General features: G+C 40.8%; 1 protein-coding gene across 3 annotated transcripts in view; it reads left to right on the top strand.

The window, feature by feature from the left end:
* SULF2 (sulfatase 2) overlaps positions 1 to 21,625 on the top strand; it is a 238,580-nt gene that overhangs the window by 63,214 nt on the left and 153,741 nt on the right. For 2 of the 3 annotated variants that reach the window (XM_074970048.1, XM_074970047.1), the window contains exon 2: positions 6,680 to 6,800. The gene's annotated coding sequence lies outside the window, so the exon portion shown is untranslated. The remainder of the gene's footprint in view (positions 1 to 6,679; positions 6,801 to 21,625) is intronic. The other variant, XM_074970050.1, reaches the window with a different exon arrangement.

Consider the following 21,625-nt stretch of genomic DNA (forward strand, 5'->3'; position numbering starts at 1 on the left):
CTGAGGCCCTGCCCTGTGCTCTCCATCCACCCTCCCTCCGTCGCTCGCTCTCCCACAGCCTCACTCACTCGCTAATTTTCAGCAGGCTGAGGCAGGGGGTTGAGGTGCAGGAGGGGGTGCAGGCTCTGGGGTGGGGCCAGAATGAGGGGTTTGGGGTGTGGGAGGAAGCTCTGGGCTGGGATAGGGGGTTTGGGTGTGGGAGGAGGTAAGGGCTCTGGCTGGGGGTGCTGGCCCTGGGGTGGGGCCAGGGATGAGGGTTCAAGGTGCAGGAGCAGGCTCCAGGCTGGGGCAGAGGGTTGGAGCACAGGAGAGGGTTTGGGGTGTGGGCTCCCTACCTGGCTCCCCACGGCTCCTGGGAAACATCTGGCATGTCCCTCTGGCTCCTAGGTGGAGGTGTGGCCAGGTGGCTCTGGATGTGATTCCCAGGCAATGGGAGCGGCAGGGACGGTGCGCATAGCCTCTGTGGCCATCCCTATTCCTAGGAGCTGGAGGGATATGCCAGCTGCTTCCCAGGAGCCAGGTAGGTTCCCAGCACCAACCGGACTTTTAACGGCCCGGTCAGCCCTAGCAACCCTATTGCCATGCTGTGTATGTAGACCATAAGAAAAGCATTGAGCTTATCGTTTTATATTGACTTTATGCTAAATTGTAGGGCTTTCCTGGTCTTGGAATAATACTGTGGTGAGATTTATCATGTTAAGATTTTTCCCTTCTAATGTCCTACCACTTTCTAGTTTTGTTCTTTGTTTAGCAGGCTGTTGACCTCTTCTTGTATTCCAGAAAATTGGTTTTAAATTTTACTTTAAATGTATCCAGCTCCTTGTCCATAGTCTCCCTACCCAGCCAGACCCAGTTCATCTACTCTTAGCATCTCAAACAATCTCTCTTCCCACCTCTGGCCTCCAGTCACCCCACTGTCTTCCTTCTTATTCTACCTGCTATGAAATGGAGGAAGGCATACAGATTAGTCTTTGAGAAAAATAAAACAATATATTTTAAAAACCCCTAGAGTTAATTTACCTCGGTATCAATGAAAGGGAAATCATGAATAATTCCTCTGAAGTCTATATAGTTACACCACCACAAGACAGAAGAATCAGATTCACATTCTAGGATAGTGGCCCTTAAATTTTTATCATTCCCCATTTCACTCAGATAACCTTCTGGGAGGAAATCACTATTTCTGGATTTGCTAATTGGTTCCTCCAAGGTTAAGAAATTGTCTCTAGGGAAGCATTTAGAGTTGTCTTCTACCTTCTCAATCTCAAAAAGGAATCTAATCCTCTGAACTAGAATTTATAAAGCGAAGGATCTGAAACTGAATGATCCACATACCAGAACAATTCCTCTACAGTTCTAAAGGGATTTCTCAAAAGTGTAACATTTTGTCTGAAGAGCCACAACAGATTGTGACTGATGAGAGTGAGGAAAACAGAGCTTGCCCCAGCAAGGGAACTAAACAATTATTTTTAAAACCTCACCGATTTATTGCTTTGGTTGGCTTCAAAGCATTGAAAAATGTTAGATGAAACAACAAAACTGATAGTGGCTAGGGCTAGACTGTAACTTCCCCATGTGCCCTGAATAAGAGGTAGCGCATAGCAGGAGCAGAGCAGAGAAGGAACTGATGTCAGGATAGATTTACTCTGCACTCACGGGATGCAACTGCAGCTCCTGTAGACATACCTGAGCTAGTTTTACCCATGCTAGCATGGTGAAAAATAGCAACGTAGATGTGGCAGGATGGGCTCTATAAGCCTGTTCGGGACATACTCGCGTTGCTGAAGCCAAAGCTGCTGCATCTACAGTGCTGTCTGTAGCTGTTCTAGCTGTCACATGAAGGCGTGCGGAGGGAAGCAGGCAGAACCGGGGCTCCCCGTTCCATTTTCTCCTCACTTGCACGCAGCAAGGGGCACTAGGCAAGTAGCGCCATATGCCCCCCAGTGCAGCAGGAGTCACAATGTAGCCAAGAAGAGCAAAGAGGGGAAGCTCTACTGCCCTGCTTCGCTAAGTGTGGCCTGTGACAATCTAGCCCACAGAGAATGAACACAATAACCAGTGCACAAATCTTCTCTGGCTCTATCATCCCCTCTGCCTCTTTGGGTGGCGGGGATAAAAACACAGTGTACTGCCTCCACCACATCATTCCCCCCTCCCTTGTCTCAAGGAAAGTGTCTGTCTATTTTTAGTTCAGGCTGAATAGAAGGACTTCAGTGGGATTAATTATTGTAGTACCTTGTACATGTTTGCTTGATTCAAGCTCATTGACTTCAATAAGAATTTTGCCTTAACAACAACTAAGTAAAAACAGTTTTGTGTAAATATTTTTAAAGTTTTATTACACTTTCAAATACACACAGTCTAACTTGGGGTTCTATCTGACTTCATTATGTCCCCCTTTTACATCCAATACATTAAAAAAATCCATCTTATAAAAATTTACACTTTTACAACATTCAAGGGGGACCCTTCCCATCGCCAGTTGACTAGAGAACATCAATTCTCTATGTAAAAATATTACATCTGTCTCAAACACCAATTTTGTTTCCTTGCTAGAGGTCTCAATACAGGGAATAAATCTAATCAACATTTTTCTTTTGTAAAATGGGGATAATACCATCTCCATCTCCTCACCTCACAGGGATGTTGTGAATATAAAGTAATTGAATGTTTGTGAAACATTCTGATATAGTGATGATGAGCAGCATAGAAAAGCCATGAGGAAATTAATAATACTGTTGCAGGGTTGGAGTAGTGTGCAGTAAATAAGGCATGAGGCCACACATTGAGGAGGAGCGGAGAAACAAAATACTTAATGAGCAGCTATTCAATAAGCACCATTTATTCTGTGCACTCCATAGGGCAGTGGACCTGTGGGGGGAAAAAATAGTATATGATTGTGTAATTAAAAACTGCATTAGAATGTGTATGCATGAGGGGGCCAAATTAAGGTGGAACTGACAAACTTAATTCTGATATTTCCTAACTTTTGAGTGCTTGACTTTGCAGCCTTAATTGTGTGTTTAATGTAAATTATGTGCGTAATATAAATATATGGAATATTTGGAGTTTTAAATAACATTTTATTGCTCTTTGTCTTGCTCCTAAATATGAATTTTTCAAAAAGCATAGGGAAAGGTTGTATAGCCTCTTTCAGTCATAAGGATGTCTTATGCTCTGTAATATGTATATTACTGATTTACGGCACTCTTAATGTGCTCACTAAAATATTTACTGGTATTTCAAATGCATGTCCATGAAGTAATTATTATATGCAAATGGCCTGGGAAGCTTTAAAAACAGTCTGCATTCTCTTTAAAGCCATCCCAAGACACACTTTCCATTTTGTTTTACAATGGAGCTTCTCTAATTTTCTATTTACTAAATTGCAAAATCAGTAATACTCACAAATAAACCGTTTTGTCATCCCATTCTCATGAAAGATTTAAGAGCAGATGACAGATGTTATTTCTATGCCATTAATACTTTTTCAAATCTACTATTGTACTTTTGCCAGTACTGTACTGCTATAGTTTGAGCTCTAATTAAAATCAAACTACTTTTTGCAAAATAAATTAATATAGCACATTTCATAATGTGGCATCTTTGATTATTTTTGATCATTTTACTCATTTAGTTGCTATTTTCTAAAGAATCTCCCATTTATTAGTGTGAATTAGTGAAGTTCTCCTGCAGCATCTGGCATAACAAAAAAGTGGCTTCACGTCAAGATGTTTTAACATCTGCCGAATAATAATCAATAAGACCATTCTAAGCCTGACATCTGGTAATCACAATGGTCCAACCTTTTTACCCCCAAGATTATTTTTTTGAATTTAAGGGCAACCCAGGATCTACCCCGCCCCACTCACTCTATCCCCCCCTTTCTCCATCACTTGCTCTCCCGCACCCTCACTCACTTTCACTGGGCTTGGGTAGGGGTTCAGGAGGGGCTATGGGCTGGAGCTGAGGGGTTTGCAGTGTGGGAGAGGGGGCTCTGGGTTGAGCCTGGGGGAAGGGGTTGGGGTGCAGGAGGGGGTGAGGGGTGCAAGCTCTGGGAGGGAGTTTGGCTGCAGGAGGGGGCTCCGGGCTGGGGCAGTGTTGGGGTGCAGGAGGGGGTGTGGGCTCTGGGAGGAGGCTCGGGGCTGGAGCAGAGGGTTGGGTGCAGAAGGGGGGGTCAGGCCTGGGTCTTGTGGTGCAGGAGGGGGTATGGGGTGCTGGCTCTCAGAGGTGGGTCAGGGCTGGGGCTTGGGGTGCAGGAGCAGCTATGGGGTGCTGGCTCTGGGAGGGGGCTCAGGGATGGGGGTTGGGGTTCGGCCTCCCTCTGGGCAGCACTTGCCTCCGGCGGCTCCCAGTCGGTGGTGAAGCGTCACAGCCGCTAAGGCAGGCTCCCTGCCTAACCTGGCCCCATGCTGCTCCTGAAAGGAGCCAATGTGACCCGGCAGGGGCGGGTGGCACATGGCTCCTCGTGCTCCCTCTCTCTGCAAGCACCACCCCCGAAGCTCCCATTGGTCACATCTCCCCATTCCCAGCCAATGGGAGCTGCTGGGGGCGGCGCTTGTAGGCAGGAGCAACACATGGAAGGAGACCCCTGCCCCCCACCCTGGCTGCAACACCGTGGTGGCTGTTTCCGGGAGCGGTGTGGGGACGGGGCAGGCAGGAAGTCTGTCTTAGCGGCAGCCTCGCTGTGCCGCCAGAGATCGCGATGGATGGGTTGGTGACCACTGATCTAGACCTAGTCAGCCATTTATAACTGTGAAGAACAATATGTGCAAGCATTTGGCAATTGATAACCCATTTTGGCAACAGTAGGAAGTAGCAGCATTTGTGTATCTGAATGATATAAATTTTTCCGCATGTCAAATTACAGAATTGGAGAATGAATGCAATAATTGTAATTAAACATATTACTTATAATTCTGTTTTCCACATGTTGCTGTCAATGTATTGCAGCTTGTAAAGAAAAAGATATTAAATATTTATTTTGCTGCAACTTGTTACTCTGTCTACATAAATACTCAGTGAAGAGATTCCAGGGGAAAGACACTTGACAATGTGATGAATGTTGCTGAGGTTTAATTTTGGGATGATTATGTACAGGGAATAATTCTGAATTGTGCTTCACATCTCCCAAAGACTTACACTTGTGACCACATAAGTGGCAGAAGCATTTGTCATATGCAGACCTTACTTCCACGCAAACTAATCACAGAAGTTTGGAAGAAAATATGCATTTATTTTTCAAATATGCAATTTCTTTTTCTAACAACACCTCTTTTAAAAGGTAGCTGGAATCTTAAAGTAAAATTCTTAGCAATGTACATGAGACGCTTTCTAGTCACTGGACAACCCATGGCCATACAAACATGATCAAGAGTTTGTTTTATTTCCCCAGTTCTGCACCTATTACCCCACTGGCTGGGAGATTTTTCAAGTTGTATCCAAGCTTGGAAAGTTAGCATTGTGTTCCCTGTTCATCACAGGTGTTATCTGCATAGATTACATACGACACATTGCAAACCATCTATCTATGGGATTAATGTACTGTGCTGTGCAGTCCTAAAGCAATCAACTACTGTAATTCAATTATTGGCTGCTAAATTTTTCATATTTCTGAAAATCTTAGCCATATATTCAGATTTTTTATTTCTCAATACCATAGCTCATTCACATAGCAGTAGGTGTATTGAATGATGGACAGTTGATCGACATGAATTAAAGCAAGATACCTTGTAAGCCCCAGAGCTTTAAAATTTATAAACAGATGCTAAGCAAGACTAGGTTGCCATGGAGAGATGATGGACCAATGCCAGTATTTTACTCCAAGGACTTTCAGCATTCCTCTGATTAGCAGGATTAACCAAGTCTTGGCTGTGAGGCAGAAGGGTTGACCATCCTGCTGCCAGGTTGATGTTTTAATGATGCTTGTTTTATTTATTTTTTGCATCAGTGTCTCCAAAATTTATTCCATCAGCTTTAAATCTCAGTAAAGCTATCAGAATGCGAATGACAACCTTTTAGCGTGCACGAGTGCAAGGTGGTTTCTGACTTAACAGTGGAAACCTGTCTGATCAAGGTCCAGGCTAAGGTGTAAATAACACTCTCTCAAAGATAAGCTTAATGGTTCACTTGAGTGATCAGATGCTAGAGAGGGATAATTATATATTTGAAAGAGAAGGCTTTTTTGATGCCATGCCTTTTGACCTTTGTGATAGACTAAGGGGAATCAAGAATGTTATTCAAAACAATGTTTTCTCAAGGTCCGTGTCTGAGTGTACTCACAAAAACTTAACACAAAAAATAGTACCAGTTAAATGTGTGGGCTAATGCAGAAAAGTGCTTTAAGCAATATGCTTGAATTTGAATTTGCTGGAATTAATGGAGGGTTGAGCAAATCTCCTCTTTCATGAAAGTTACCAGGAACCTATGCTGTGGTCAACAAGGCCTTCAAGAACCTTGATCCTTAACAGGCCATCCTCTGAGACTGCAGAACAAATGAATGCAGCTCGTGTCCTTATTTTTCCATTGTGTTGAAGTTGTACTTTCCCGGTTTAGATAGTGGGGGGAAATAAGAACTTGACCTATAATTTTGCAAATCTTGTGCTCCCACATTTGGGGTGGTGGATATCAAAATTTATATTCTGGGTTTAACACACTTTGTGGTTTGTTTCCTTTTCAGGCTCTGCCTTCCACCTCGAGCTCCTACCTCAACCTGGAAACAGAAGTTAAGACCCTTGTCTTTTCCTACCTTCATGCCAGCCAAGCTACACCAGGGTACTCCTTTCTTGAGTGAGTTGAGGGTATGTAAGGATAACAAAACCTGTACCAGATGAAAAAGAAAAGGGACCTTCTGTGTTAGAGGATGTTTGTTTTGTTTTATGACAGCATGCAGTGTTGCTTGGAAGTGTTTTGGATGGGGTGGGAATAAATCCTTCTACTTTGTTAGCTGGGGGCGGGGGGTTAGTAAGTTAGTGGTGGGATTGACAGCAAAAAGCAACAGGTTCAGTAAAGGCATGATCTAATTTGGGATTTAGAATGTGGCAGTTTACCATACTGCTCCTGATTCACACTTTTACCTGACTGGGCTTACTCAATATATACATATTCTATTGTCCAATATATTGAGAGGTAGCAGATCTCTCTTCTAAAAATGGTTGCTTGCCTCCTTTCATGGCTGGACTGAAGGTCTGAATGAACCTGGCTATAGGAGCTATCTGGAAAGGGTAAGACTATAATAGAAATTATGGACTGAAAAAACCAATTAAGTCACCTAATCAATTACCTTGCTCAGGTTCCAATCAACCCCCTGATTGCAGTCAATTTTCCTAGTGCTTTGTCTAGCGTAAAGTAGTTTCAAATGTCTCAGGTGATAGGGTTTCCATTTGAGGGATCTTTTCCACATTGTGCCCTGATATTCAGCCTAAAATTCCTATTCCTTGATTCCCTCTCTTCATAGGTCAGAGATGGATCCTGCACCCATTAAAGCCAGTCACGGTTTTTGTCAGTGTTTTCAGTCAGAGCAGGAGGTGGTCCTTGGAGCTTTAAGGAGAGCAATGACTGATTCCTGGCCAGGCTGTCTTCTCTGTAAGGAAGCAGAAAGTTCCTTGTGCCCTCTCTCTCTCTCACCACTTTGGGCACTTGTACAGAGCCAGCCATGGTCTGGGCCTAAGTCTAATCAGCTCCATTGATTGCCTTAATCACCTTTTTAATTACCATGCTAAGGTAGTTAGTCACTTTGTAAAGAACAGATGAATTGTCCTGCTGAAATTTGAGATTACTCATGTGAGTAAACTACTCATCAGTATGTGTAAGGAGTTCATAATTTAGCCAACTGGTATTAATGGTTTCAGTGGATACTAATGATATAGAGCCAACAGGACTCTACCTGCCACAAATACCAAACATAAAAATGCACATACCTGCCTGTTGCAAATTTTATCTCCTGCTTTGCCCTCATAGATGAAGTTAAATTGGAGCAAAGGGTTTCCAGGTTTGTTTCAGAAGGGGAATTGGAAACTCTGCTACACTTTTGTATAAGATGGAAAGTCTATAAAACATTCCTCCTAGCTATTGATAAATCTATTAGCAAGGGAGAACCATGAAAAACTCTGCTTTTGGATTAGAGTAAGCTGTCAAAAAATAAATAAAAGCTGTAAATACACTGATGCTAACACTCCAAAAGAGCCCTGATGTGTGAAGCTGGTGAGAATTTTTTGCTACACTCCTGGTCTAGCAGTGGCTTAGGGGATAACCAATTACTGTAGAGTATACTGGTGTGGGAGTCTTGCATTGAATAAACAAAACACCAAGGCTGGAGTGAACCACAGTAGTCTAAATAATTTGTTGGGTAGAGAAGAAGTATCACTGCGGTGTGGGTAGCCAATTTGCTTCAGCTGTAACTTGTATTGAAAGTTAACTAAACAATATCCTATATAAACATGCTTTGAGTATCCTGAGAAAAATGTCTGTTTACCAAGTACTGGCTTCAAAATGTTATCTGGACCAAATCCCTTTTTTTGGAAGAATTGTTTAAGTAGATTGCCCAATAGATTTTTTTTTTTTTTTTTGCCAGCACAGATACCATCACTTTGAAAATTCTGCTTTCACTTAGGGTTATCAGACGCTGCTTAATCTCTGTTTGTATTGTTTCATTTGTGAATGACTGGAAATGCTGTTTACATCTAGCAGAGATCATTTCTAGGTCTCTCATTTCTTCAAGCAGCCTGATTTCTGTGCTGTGCTGTACAATATGTCTCTTCAGTAAGAGCATGTTACATGCTGTGAAACCAGAAAGTGAATGCAACGTCCTGACTGGAGTTTTTGTTGCAGACTTGGATGAAAATGAAAAACACACCTGTTACAGTAGATACATAGACTTCATGTGGTTGAACCCTTTGTTGAACTCAGTCTTGCAGTACTGGCTTTTCATAGGATATTTATTGCAACCTACGAACAAACTTACCAAACATTCTAAGTCATTGTAGTCAAACACTTGAAAAACCACAAAACCTACCTCTGAAGAGTAGTCATTAAGGGACTGACCCTGCAAACTGAGCACTCTCCATTCTCATTGAATTCAGTACTCCATTCCCTTGCAGGATCAAGACCTCATTGCCTAATAGTGAAAGGGCAAATATATAACCATCCTAAAGCAATGTTTAGTACAATAGGTTAATAAATCACTTACTTCAGAACAAGACTATTCATTTTAAAGTTTTCAGCATCTTCGTATATTCACTAGGCTGCTTTCTCATGGCATCTGTTACCATTGTACTAACATTTGAAATACAGTTTGTTGTCCTGAGTTGGATGGTAAAAGCACGCTGATATAGATAACACTCTTAACATCACATTGAATAAATTATCTGTTCTTGGAAAAATGTAATGGATTTTATATTTTAGCATATTTGATGTCTTTTAACCAGAGTTTTCTTTAAAATTATTTCCCACTTATACGCACAATTTAATTTATTTGTAACATTGTAATAGAGTTTGAAAGTGAGTTCATCATACATATTGTGTTAGAGGCACAAATATATAGTGCCTGATACTCAGGTGCTCTAGTGGAGTGAAAATTAGAACTAAAAAGTGTGTATTCTAGTATGAAAACAAAAGATAAGTGGATGTGAAAAATGCCAGAAAGGTACATTAGACAGCACTTGCTGCCACCCACCAATTCACCCTTGTTCTGTTCCGGAGGAAATAGAAGACAAATCCTATCAAACAATGATGAAATTACTATTGGTAGCATCACTGAGAAGGTTTTCTGACAGCTACGGTTGCTCCTGTTAGTAGCCAAGAACAGATGGGATGGGTCCAAATAGATCTTCTCCTTTCTTTAATTCCTATGATTCTGTGGCGCAGTGTAAAAAACAAGAAAACACCATTACAGCAGATAGGTTTAAAAAATCTTTCCTTTTCTAAGTTTATAATCTCAAATTGGGAATGGAGCACATATAAATAAAATTTAAATCAAAGGTTTTGAGAAACCGTATCTCCCTCGCAGCGTTGGTTGCATGTTTCCATGAGCAGTTGATAGTATTATACATCTCGTTTCCCCTGCACTATTTAGGTATTGGAGCTCCCAAACAAATGTGACACCTGAACTAAGGACTTATTAGTGAAGGAGGAGCTGATGTGAGACCATTCTTAGGGTTGCATACGAATTTTTTCTATTTTACAGGGTCCCTACAACAGTGCTTCATTTTTTCAGAGTCCTTCTTTGTAAATATGCCACGGGGAATTTGAACCAAATTCCAGCCACTAATTTAATGTGTGTGTGAAATGATCTCCAGTGTATATTTTATGTTGGGTTTTTTAGGAATTTTGGAAAGACTGGAATGTCAAAAAAAAAAAAAAAAAAAAAAGCTTGATTTTCCTAGTTTTACCCCGTGCACGTTTACTGCCCCTGCAGCTGCTCAGCAGTAATATTGTGACATGAGAGATAATCAGCCACTCATCACATCCTCCTTCCATTTCATTTACGTACTTGGGGAGAGTCACTATTGCCAGTTCTCATGGCAGCAGCTGCCTTTGATAACTGACTTATCTGAGACTAGGTTATAAGAAGGGTTACGAGGAACTGTAATGAAATCATACTGTTTTGATAAACTCCTTCTGTGGTCCTTTAGATCTGTCTGTAGTAAGTTATACTGTTCCTTTTCAAATGGTAATTGTTACTTTCCTGAAGTGTTATGGGAAAATAAGATACAAAATTATAACTCCTTTTCACGTGTATTGTTAGGTGCGTCTTACAAATAGGGGACTGTGGCTTTCTGAAAATTTACCTTTTTAAAAAAGCAAGAATTTATAGATGAGTCCCTACTCAAGTTTTCTGTTACACAATTTTTAAAAAAGAGTCATTTAGAAGCTCCAGTAAAATTGAAGTTACAGGGAAAAAACACACAAACCATGTTTTGTCTTAGTACAGTTTAGTTTAATTACTGTCAATATATTGGTCAACATGGCACTGAGTGGTGAAATATGGCACTTCACAAAGAGAATGGAGTACCGGTATGTTTTCTGTAGACATCTGCCTCATTTGCTGCAGAAGTTGGAAGGTTTGTAGTGAATGAAACCGGACTGCAGGAAGAGAAAGTATGGTCTTGTGATTAGGACAGTTGAATGCCTTGCCCTGGAGTCTAGAATTCTATCCCTGCTTCTGTCACCGAGTTCCTCTGTGTTGCTGGGCAAGTCACGTACACCAAACTTTTTGCAGGTAGTCACTTCTGCATGTAATTAAGTGCTATATCATAAATGCATACACACAAGAAGGCCAAATTAAGGTTGAATGGGCGCTGTTCATTCTGGTGTTTCCTAACTTGAGAGTGCTTGACTTTACAACCTTTTAATCCTTAATTTTGTATTGCCTATTTTTTTATTTTATGGGTGAGTTTATTGATGAGAGCAACCTTAACTAACACCAAATGAAGCTCTTTGTCTGTGGATTGTATTAAAATGCATTTGCAATTTTGAGGCATGATTTCAAGGAAGCCTCTACCAAAGCACCCATAGATACCCCCAGTGAGCCCAGTCATATCATCTTCATACACCAAAAACTCCCATTAAAGCCAACAGACCTGAGCTAAATGTTTAGGAACCAACCTATTAGGGCGTGGAGTATGAAAACCTATCAACCAAGAAATCATTTCACAGATGTGAAAAACGCCAGGCAGCCTTTGCTTATATATTAGAATTTCCTCATTTAAACATATTTGCCCTCGATTTCTGCCAGTCTCAGATGAAGAGGTTTGCCAAATATGTATCTTAAGCTTTATTTTCAAAGTGCAGCCTTTAAAAAGATCTTTTCCTAAATTCTTCCCAGGCCAGCTTTTAATAAATGTAATCTTGTCCATGGATCAACATAATTAGTTCTTGATAACACTTCAGAATGACCTCTCCCATGCAACAGAAACAAGTTTGATTTAATAATCACAAATAGACTCTGCTCTGGGGCTGTGGCACTGGAAATCTCCTGGACATGTTTGCATAATATATGCTACTGTGAATAGTAATTCTGGAGGGGTGGAGGGAAGGAATGATACCAATCAATGGCCAGAAACCTAATGAAATTAGACCCTCTATTGTGCTTAAAGGTTATTTATAAATATTATTTATACAACTTCATATCTTTATCTGGAATGGAGGAAGAAGCTTGATAACCAATTACTCTTAATACTGAAAATGTTTAACAATGATTGAGTTTCTGCGAACTTTGTGTTGCAAGTCACTAGCAATCAGTATGGATATCAGCACAATTAGACTATCTATAGATCGGAAACTATCCAGTGTGATATTGCTACACACACAAGAGGAAACTGACCTAGACAAATGGAACAGTCAGAAATCATTACCTCAAAAGCAGAGGGGCAGGTGTGTGGGGGAGAGACTATTCTTCCACTGTTACTAGAAACCGAGATTAAAGAGAAACACTATAGGTTTAGCTGGGAAAGTTCATCCCTACATAACTTAAACTAAGAGAAGTAGTCATGGTCACAGAGATTATTCTTTCATACTAAGATTTTTCTGAAATCCTAGGATTAAGAGTTAGGATTTTCCCTAAATTAGCAGTCATTGCTACAAAGCTTAAAACATTCTGAAATAAAGCAAACTATGACCACTTGGGGGGAGCAGAGGGAGGCAAGGCATAGCAACAGATTTATTTTACATTTGGGTTTAGTAATGGAATTTAGGGTGATTAACTAGAACCTGAACAAAACCCATTTTGCCTGGGCTTGTGTACGTGAGCGCATCAAGGAAGCTTGTTGACATTTAAATGTAGCTCTGCATACACAGCATCAAGGCAGCATAGAAAAAGGAAGTCGGTGAAAACCAATTAACTACAGACTGATTAGAAAGTGCTTTTCTGCTAGAGAAGTATAAAGGTGTAGTTAACCATTCAGTACATTTTAAATTTGTGTTGACCTTCATTGCAGTTAAATAGAAAACTGTATTTTTCTCAAAAAGAAAAGGAGTACTTGTGGCACCTTAGAGACTAACCAATTTATTTGAGCATAAGCTTTCGTGAGCTACAGCTCATTGGTTAGTCTCTAAGGTGCCACAAGTACTCCTTTTCTTTTTGCAAATACAGACTAACACGGCTGTTACTCTGAAACCTGTATTTTTCTCATCTAATAGTTTTTCTGCTCTAAGTCTGTTCTCAGTAAGTGTATTCAACTTCCTCATTTGTGTTCCTCTTTCAGTTTATACATTTGTGGAAGTATTCTTGGTCAGACAGATGCATGCTCTAGTCTGTATCTGTAACATGCTTGCTATCAATGTTGGAGATGGAACATGGAGGCTCAGATGGAAGGTTTCACTCTGATATAAAAGGCACCTTTTTAATGTGTCTTTGCTATAAAAGAAAGCTCTGAGGACCTGAGAAATAAGAGGGTTAGAATTGGTCTTAATTACATTAACGCTGATTGAATGTTAATTCTTCAGAGTCTTCAGATCTCCCTGTATCTTCTGATGATAAATGCTGCTAAGAAATATCAATTTTATCCTCTAAGCTTTTTCTTGCGAACAAAACTAAGGGTTTTTAATGCTGGGAACAAGTTAAAGAACATAAACAAAATTTGTAAGTGTGCTTAAGTAATAAGTTGTTCTTGCGTGTAAAATCTGCTTGCCAGAATTATCTATTCTGTGTTTTTACCAAAAAAAAAGTTACAGTATCCTTGGTTTTTTTCATTTGCCAAAATGATTTAGCCTCCTTAGCTCATATGTTGTTGACTGTGTACACTACATTTGTTTATCTACATTTGCCTTGCCACAAAACAACTATTAATCTTCTAAGGAGATTGTCCTTTTTTTTAAAAAAAAAAATCTTGTCCTAGACCAGCTGCAGTTTCTGTAGATAAGGGCCAATGATGTACAGTAAAAGCAAAATCTTAGACCTTGTTCATCAGGTGCAATATATGTGTTCATCAGTGGTGTCACCTCAATAGACTCAGGAATGTGCAGTCTCTCCTGGGAGTAAAAGACAAAAGGAACAAATATTTAGAAAGCTGTTTTGCTTACAGTTCCCCTTTCCAATTTGCTGGGTTTGTTTCTCAAAGCATGTTGCAAAATATAATTTAAATGTTTTAAAGCAATACTTTGCTGACATTAGTAATCTCTTAGGGTGAAATTCACCCCTGTGCTGAGAACTAGTACAAGACCTATGCACTACTGAAATCCCACTTCAAACCATCCTTTGAGGAAGTAAGGGATGCATGGGCCATGTGCTGATTCTATGCACGGGGCAAATTTCACCATTAGTGCTCACCAGGTTTCAAAAGCAAAGTAGATTGAGATCCAGCCAGTACTGGGATGGAGACCTCCAATGATACTGTAAGAAGTCGCTTTGATCCAGCAACTGATGCAGTCAGTATTGAGTTGGTGGCTATGTTCGATGCCAAAGACTACTATGTTTCTGCAGATGCAGCTTTGGGAGTAGCACGTTAATCTACGGCTCTGGCAACTTAGAGTAATTTAAAACTTGATAGGTTTCAGCGTAGCAGCTGTGTTAGTCTGTATTCGCAAAGAGAAAAGGAGTACTTGTGGCACCTTAGAGACTAACAAAGCTCAAATAAATGTTAGTCTCTAAGGTGCCACAAGTACTCCTTTTTTTAAAAAACTTGACACTTTTCACATGAATTAGAGAGTGGGTCTTGATGTCCTGGCTCAGTTCGAATTGGTTGATTACATGATGCTGTCTAAAATTCCACTCTATTTTCCTTTGAATGTGGTATTCATCTCTTGTCCTGAACTGTTGTCACTTTGCTATGATGTGTTAAATTACTGACCTTGAAATGGCAAGGAAAACAGGAAAAGAAATTTTGATAATTTTCCCCTTATGTTTTAAATCCATTGTAGCTGCTACCTGTCATCCAAAAAGTGACTGCAATTCAGCAGTCAGTGAAGTGATCCAGACATGTAGGAAGCCCACCCCTTCCTATTCCTACCCTGTTCCTGCAACACTGTTGGTGCTGTGGTTTGTAAAGGGGTACTCAAAAGACAGTCTGTCTCTCTCTTTAACACTTGCTTTGCTGGGAAATTCTCATCTGGCCAGATTTGGGGTTTTAGGTCCCCTTGATGCTGCTCTGACCCTTTTGCTTGGTGTTCAGGGGCTGAAGCGGGGATGAGAAACTCAGTCTTTCAGACTTCCTATCAAATACTCTAGTAAATATGGTAAAGTACCCTACTCTAGATACAATGCCTACATAATCAGGATACCTGAACACTGGCATTTTCCTGTGTACCTGAACTGAGGCATGACTTTTATTTTAGATTAACTGAAGAATACACATCAGGAAAGAGAAAATGTGCTTAACGCTTATTTCTGGTGATCATTAACGTTTACAAGGTTGCTTTATTATCCTATGCTAATTCTCCTACACTGGAGAGGAATGATAAATACAATAAACAGGCTTAATCCATGAACTGAAGAATTTATGGAACACTAACAGTCATGAGCATCAATGGCAAAGCCCACCCACTTGCCCGATGGAATTTATTGTCTTAGTACGTGCTGCATAAGATAGCTTACAAATGGGCTATCTGCTACATCTTTAAAATAGTAAATGAATAAACATCCTTCTGCTTTACTGAGTTTTATGGAAAGCTCCATAAAGTGGTAGCAATCCACAAAGAATATAATAATGAAATATATGTATAGATTATTACCATTATCTCACTGTTACCTAAAAGCCACACTTCCCCTCCCAATTGTGGAATGAGAAACTATAGGAAATTCTTCATTACAAGTGACTTCACTGAGGGAAACCCTGGCTTCATGAAAGTCATTAGTTTTGCCATTGACCTCAGTGGCAGACCTCAGTGTTTGTCCCTTAGAGAGCTCAGGAAGAGGAGAAAGAAATGTCCCTTCATAATCAGACCAAAGCAATAGCCTTTAAACCAGCGACCAAAGGTGCAGCTCAGTGAGATTGCAGGTATCTTTTGCAGCATCCTCTGGCTTTTTAAGTACTGTTTTCACCATAACTTTTTCAGAAAGAGAGTGGGAAAGACATGTCCCATCTCCAGAGCTTTAATTTAGTTAGGCTAAAACCACCCTATGCCATCCAGAGACTTCTCATTTCAGGGCAGTTAAACTTTTTTGCACACTTACCTTTTAAAGGTGTGTGTCTTCTAGATTTGCAAGTTGGTAACCAGAGTTATGAATATATAAATTGCTTTATGCAGTGCATAATTACCTGGACTGAGACTGGTAAATACTTTCCTCATAAATTGAGTCTAAACTCTCATCCAAGAAAAGCAAATGCTAGTTTGCCTTGTGAAGTGCAAGGAAATTCAAAATGCTGGTTGAATTTAGATTACATTACTAGGGTTGTTGAAGCATTATAAATTTTAAAATAAATAGGTAATAGCCAGGGCTTTCTTTCCTATGCCTCTAAAAAAAAAAAAAAAAAAAAAAAAGAAATCGCCTCCTCTTACAGGCTTTAGTGTATCTCAGGATATGAAAAGGACCATAATTTACTTTGGGTGTTCCCTATAATAAATATTGTTTACATTAGGAACTGTAGATTCTGTTCCACTATGTCTAGACAGCATGTATAGTACTGTAATTGTGCTTATTAAAATCATGAGTTGGCATTTTCATTGTCATGCTATAAAACTTTCAGTCCATCTCCCTGTTATAAAATACACTTTTCTTTAACTTGTCTGACACCAAACTGAGGTTTTTTATAGAAACAGTGGAAGATTTCTGTACTTCTGGGTTTGCCGTTCTTTTATTGGGATAGCAGACTTATCACTGTTACTTCATATTATAAGAACTAGATGAATGGGAAGGCCTGTGAAAAATAAATCATTCTAAACTAAATATTTAAAAAAACAAACAAAAACCTGCCATGCACCTTGTTTTGTTGTTCACATCCCCTCTACACAAGTGTCAGATACTGCCCAATTAGAATGGCACTATTTAATCCCATTTTCTGCTCATTTCACACAGATGCAAATGATTTCTTATCTGTATGTTGCACCTACATGTCCATGTAGGTCAAGCCCCATTGTGTAAGCAGTATACAGAGTGAGACAGTTCCTGCTCCCAAGAGCTTAAATTCTGAAGGATACAAGATGCAAGACAGTGGGGAATCAGCCCATGATTATGCTAAATATAAAGTACTATAGTATAGGATCTGTTTTAAGACTTTCCCTTCCATAGTATTTTTTGAAAACAGATGATTTTAATGAGTCATAAGGTAACATTTTCCATAGCACTAAACTGATTAGGTGCCCCTCCCCCAAAGCTTGACAACACTTTGCCCTGTCCCAGTTCTGTCTCTTCTCCACTCTGGGCTCCTTGTCCCTGGCCCATTCTTGCTGTCCCAGTCCTAGGCTTGCTGTCAGAGTCCCAATCTATCCCCCCTCCCCATACCCAGTCTCTTTGCCCAGTTAGTTCCAGTTGCCCCTTCCTGGCTCCTTGATGATGTCTGTCCCCTGCCACCCTCTTCCCCTCCCTCCCCTGCCCCCTGGATCCCATCCTAGTCTCTCTTCCCAGGCTCTTATTTCAATCTCATTCTTTCCCCCTACTTCTTCCCTGGCTCCTTGCCTCGATCTCCTCCATTCTGGCTATTTGTTCCAATCTCTTTGTCCAGCTAATTCAAATTCTCCCCTCATACTCTAGCTTCTTGTCTGATCTATCTCTTCTCTCCCCCCCCCCACCCCATATTTTCCCAAATACTGATTCCTAGTTCCAGTCTCCTTGTCCAGCCAATCCCAGTCTTCCCACCCTTTCCCCCCAGTCTTCCCTCCCTCATCCAATCTCAGTGTTCCCCCACCCACCCAGGCAACTGGTTTCCCATCTTTTCCATCACTGATTCCTGGTCCCAGTCTCCTTGCCATGCCACAATTTCTCTCTCCTTTCTCCTTACAGTCCCAGTCTCACCAGACTCCTTATCCCAAATTCCTCTTTTTCCCTCTCCCCAAGTCCAATTTTTGTCCCCTCTGCATTGGAATGAGAGAGCTTCCTCTGCTGCACTGAACGGGTGGAGGCCATGGAGAGAGGCTCCCTGATATCAGTTCCAATGCATATGGCTCATGTGCAGTCCTGTCATGTATAGGAGCTGTGAGGGGTTGGAGCTTATTCAGTTACTGTTGGGATAGCACATGCACAGCCTGGTCAGCACTAAGAGCTGTGAGAAGTTCAGGGGTGCTCAGTGAGGATGGTATCTTCAGAGATTTTTAAGCTGCTAAAATCAAAGTCTCTATTGAGCATGTGTGAACTGGAACTTTTAAGACTTTATAACTTGGCCAAATTTTAGGGGATATTCATGAGGACTGCCAAAGGCACACATCTCAGACAAAGGCACCTCCTGTCAAATTCCAAGCCCCTACTCCAAAGGATGGGGACAGTGGAGCTTTCAAATGAAAGATGAATGGAATTTTTAACGTGGGCAAAACAATGTATTTTTCTCCAGCCTTGTTCTTGGAAACGGCCGAACCATTTTGGTTGCACTTTTCTTTTAAAAAAAATAAATAAAATGTTTAAAAAACCCACCCACAACATATCGACCTGAGTCAGACACCAAGCATGGAACTTTTCAGCCAAATGATAAAAGTTTGGCAAAGTTATAAACAACTGAAAACATGGTCTTATAATGGGAAGTGTCACACAGCCTCAATAATAGGCAGTATTGTCAGCCTTGCCTATAATAAAACTTCATCCACTGTAGTGTCTTGCCACACTGGGTTCAGAGTGCTTTATAATAACTGAAGAAAAGAAAGAGGCCATATAACTCCTAGTCGCTGCTTCTGCCTATGGGCTAGATTGTCACAGCCCTTATTTAATCTGTGCAGGAGAGAGAGGGTGGATAAACCCCATCCCTCCTCTCTCAATTATTCCCTTGCTTGGCCCTGCTCAGATTATGACTTTACCTGGTGTATGGAGAACAAGGGCTGCTCACCCCACTGTGAGCAACTGGTAGGGAGTGGAGGTCAGAGGGTCAAGGGACTGGGAATAGCTCTTATTCCACATTATTCTCTTCTCCATCCCGCAGCAAGGGGGGAACAGGGAAGAAATTGACTCTGACCATTCATTCTCTCTCTGCTCTTGAGGGAGTGCAGCTAGGGACCTCTTCTTACTCAGGGCAGGTGGTAAAGTTACAGCCTAGTCCTGTGTGTCTAATGTTTGCATCTTGTAATGGTTTTTTTTTTTTTTTTTTTTTTTTTTTACACTGTAGCAGCTGTAAAAAAGAGCAAAACCTCAACACTAGGCAAAAATGGAAATTGGTGTTTATTGGCTAATCAGTTTACATATTTTGTATCATTGTAAGAAAATTGCTGGATATAATTTATCAAATTGCTCATAAAAAGCAACATGGACACAGTAAAACCAGGAGAGAGAGAGGGCTAGTAAAGTGAAAGCCAGGAGTGAGCTGTAAACTGTTTACATCCTCCTCTGACTGCTCAGACCAATTACTTAGTGTAGTAGTTAATTTTTATGGCTTGCAGCCATGTTGCCTCAGCCTGTGATCTTGTCAGATCTCAAAAGCTAAACAGTGGTTGGCCTGGTCAGCCCAGTGCTGAGGTCACTGCTGCAGAAAGTAGCATCTTTGAGGAAGAGATGCATAAGAGAGGGCTTGTCCACTTGGTATTCATTTAAAGTCCCATGACTCTCTTCACTAGAGTAAGGATGGTTAGCACTGTTGTTGTGGCCAGATTCCAACAAGATTAATTATATTCTGTCTCCTTAAATTCCTCCTCTCGTTTAACTGGACACATTATTCATCCCTTGTCCTGAACTGTTGCTGTTACGTTGTGCAGAAGTTCTTGCTGAGAGAATGTTTACTGTCTCTGTAAATTCTTTAGGTCCTTTTAGGATATAAGGTTCCATATAAATAAAATTACTAGTAAATAATGAAATTTTCTTCCCCTAGAAACTGCCATCACATGTAGTTCACATAATTAATTGTTTTCTTTTGGAAGCATTGTTGTGAAATAAGTTAGAAAGCCGCTGATGTATTTTTACTATAAAATTTAACTCACTCAAACATTCCAGTTGAGTGAGTTTTTACATATATGGTTCATGCTTTGCAGCACATAAGAAGCACCGTCAGTTGATGACTCTGCAAGTGCAACATGGTTTAATCAGGATGAACAAAATGTAATTCATATAGGAAGCATGCTGTTTTTGGATAATTATGCTGACTTGAATCACTTGTGAATTAAACCATTTAATACACAAAAAGGAAAAAGGCCTTCTAATCTTTTTTGAATGAGGCATGAAATGGGATCTGTGATACTGCCTGAAGTCTGAAGAGGTTAGCATGGCTTGGTTCCAAGATTTTTTTTTTTTTTTAGGAGATATTAGAAGATTTGCACTAGTTGCATGCCTTGGGGTGTGGCTATCATAATTTTCTGTAAAATAACAATGTATACCTGAAAACATCTCCCATAGTCTCAATGAAAGTCTTCGAAGCTGAAGTCCTTTTTGAAAGTGCTATTGAAACATGTCTCTTTGCAAACATACTATGTACTTGGCCAGAAGGAACCACTTTTAAGTAGAAGCCCAAGGCAGTCAATTCACTATGTTCAGTGTCTGTAGTCACAGCTCTTTCTTCAGCAAAGACTGGCAAATGCTCACTCAGTTTCAGAACTCATCTCTGCTCTAAAAGAGACTTCAGTGAAAACAATAGCTCAATAGATTATATACAGTTTCTATTTCTGTGGAGAGAAATTCCCATTATTTCAGCAAATGAGAACTGTTGAGGTGAGCTGTAAAACTTTCATTAAATATATTGTTTTAAGATCCTAAACTAGGGACAAAACAAATGCAATGGGCATAGAATCATAGAAGACTAGGGTTGGAAGAGACCTCAGGAGGTCATCTAGTCCAACCCCTTGGTCAAAGCAGGACCAACACCAACTCAGTCATCCCAGCCAGGGCTTTGTCAAGCTGGGCCTTAAAAATCTCTAAGGATGGAGATTTTACCACCTCCCTAGGTAACCCATTCCAGTGCTTCACCACCCTCCTATTGAATTACCGTTTCCTAATATCCAACCTAGACCTTCCGCACTGCAACTTGAGACCATTGCTCTTTTGTCTGTCATCTGCCACCACTGAGAACAGTGGAGCTCCATCCTCTTTGGAAACCCCCTTCAGGTAGTTGAAGGCTGCTATCAAATCCCCCCTCACTCTTTTCTCTTCTGAAGACTAAACAAGCCCAGTTCCCTCAGCTTCTCCTTGTAAGTCATGTGACCCAGCCCCCTGATCATTTTTTTTGCCCTCTGCTGGACTCTCTCCAATTTGTCCACATCCTTTATGTAGTTTGGAGCCCAAAACTGGATGCAATACTCCAGATGTGGCCTCACCAGTGCCAAATAGAGGGGAATAATCACTTCCCTTGTTCTGCTGGCACGGCTCCCCAATATGCCATTAGCCTTCTTGGCAACAAGAGCACACTGCTGACTCATCCAGCTTCTCATCCACTGTAATCCCCAGGTCCTTTTCTGCAGAATTGCTGCTTAGCCAGTCGGTCCCCAGCCTGTAGCAGTGCATAGGATTCTTCTGTCCTAAGTGCAGGAGTTTGCGCTTATCCTTGTTGAACCTCATCAGATTTCTTTTGGCCCAATCCTCCAATTTGTCTAGGTCACTCTGGACCCTATCCCTACCCTCCAGCATATC

This window comes from Natator depressus, chromosome 13, assembly GCF_965152275.1.
Source record: "Natator depressus isolate rNatDep1 chromosome 13, rNatDep2.hap1, whole genome shotgun sequence".
Classification (NCBI taxonomy): domain Eukaryota; kingdom Metazoa; phylum Chordata; order Testudines; family Cheloniidae; genus Natator; species Natator depressus.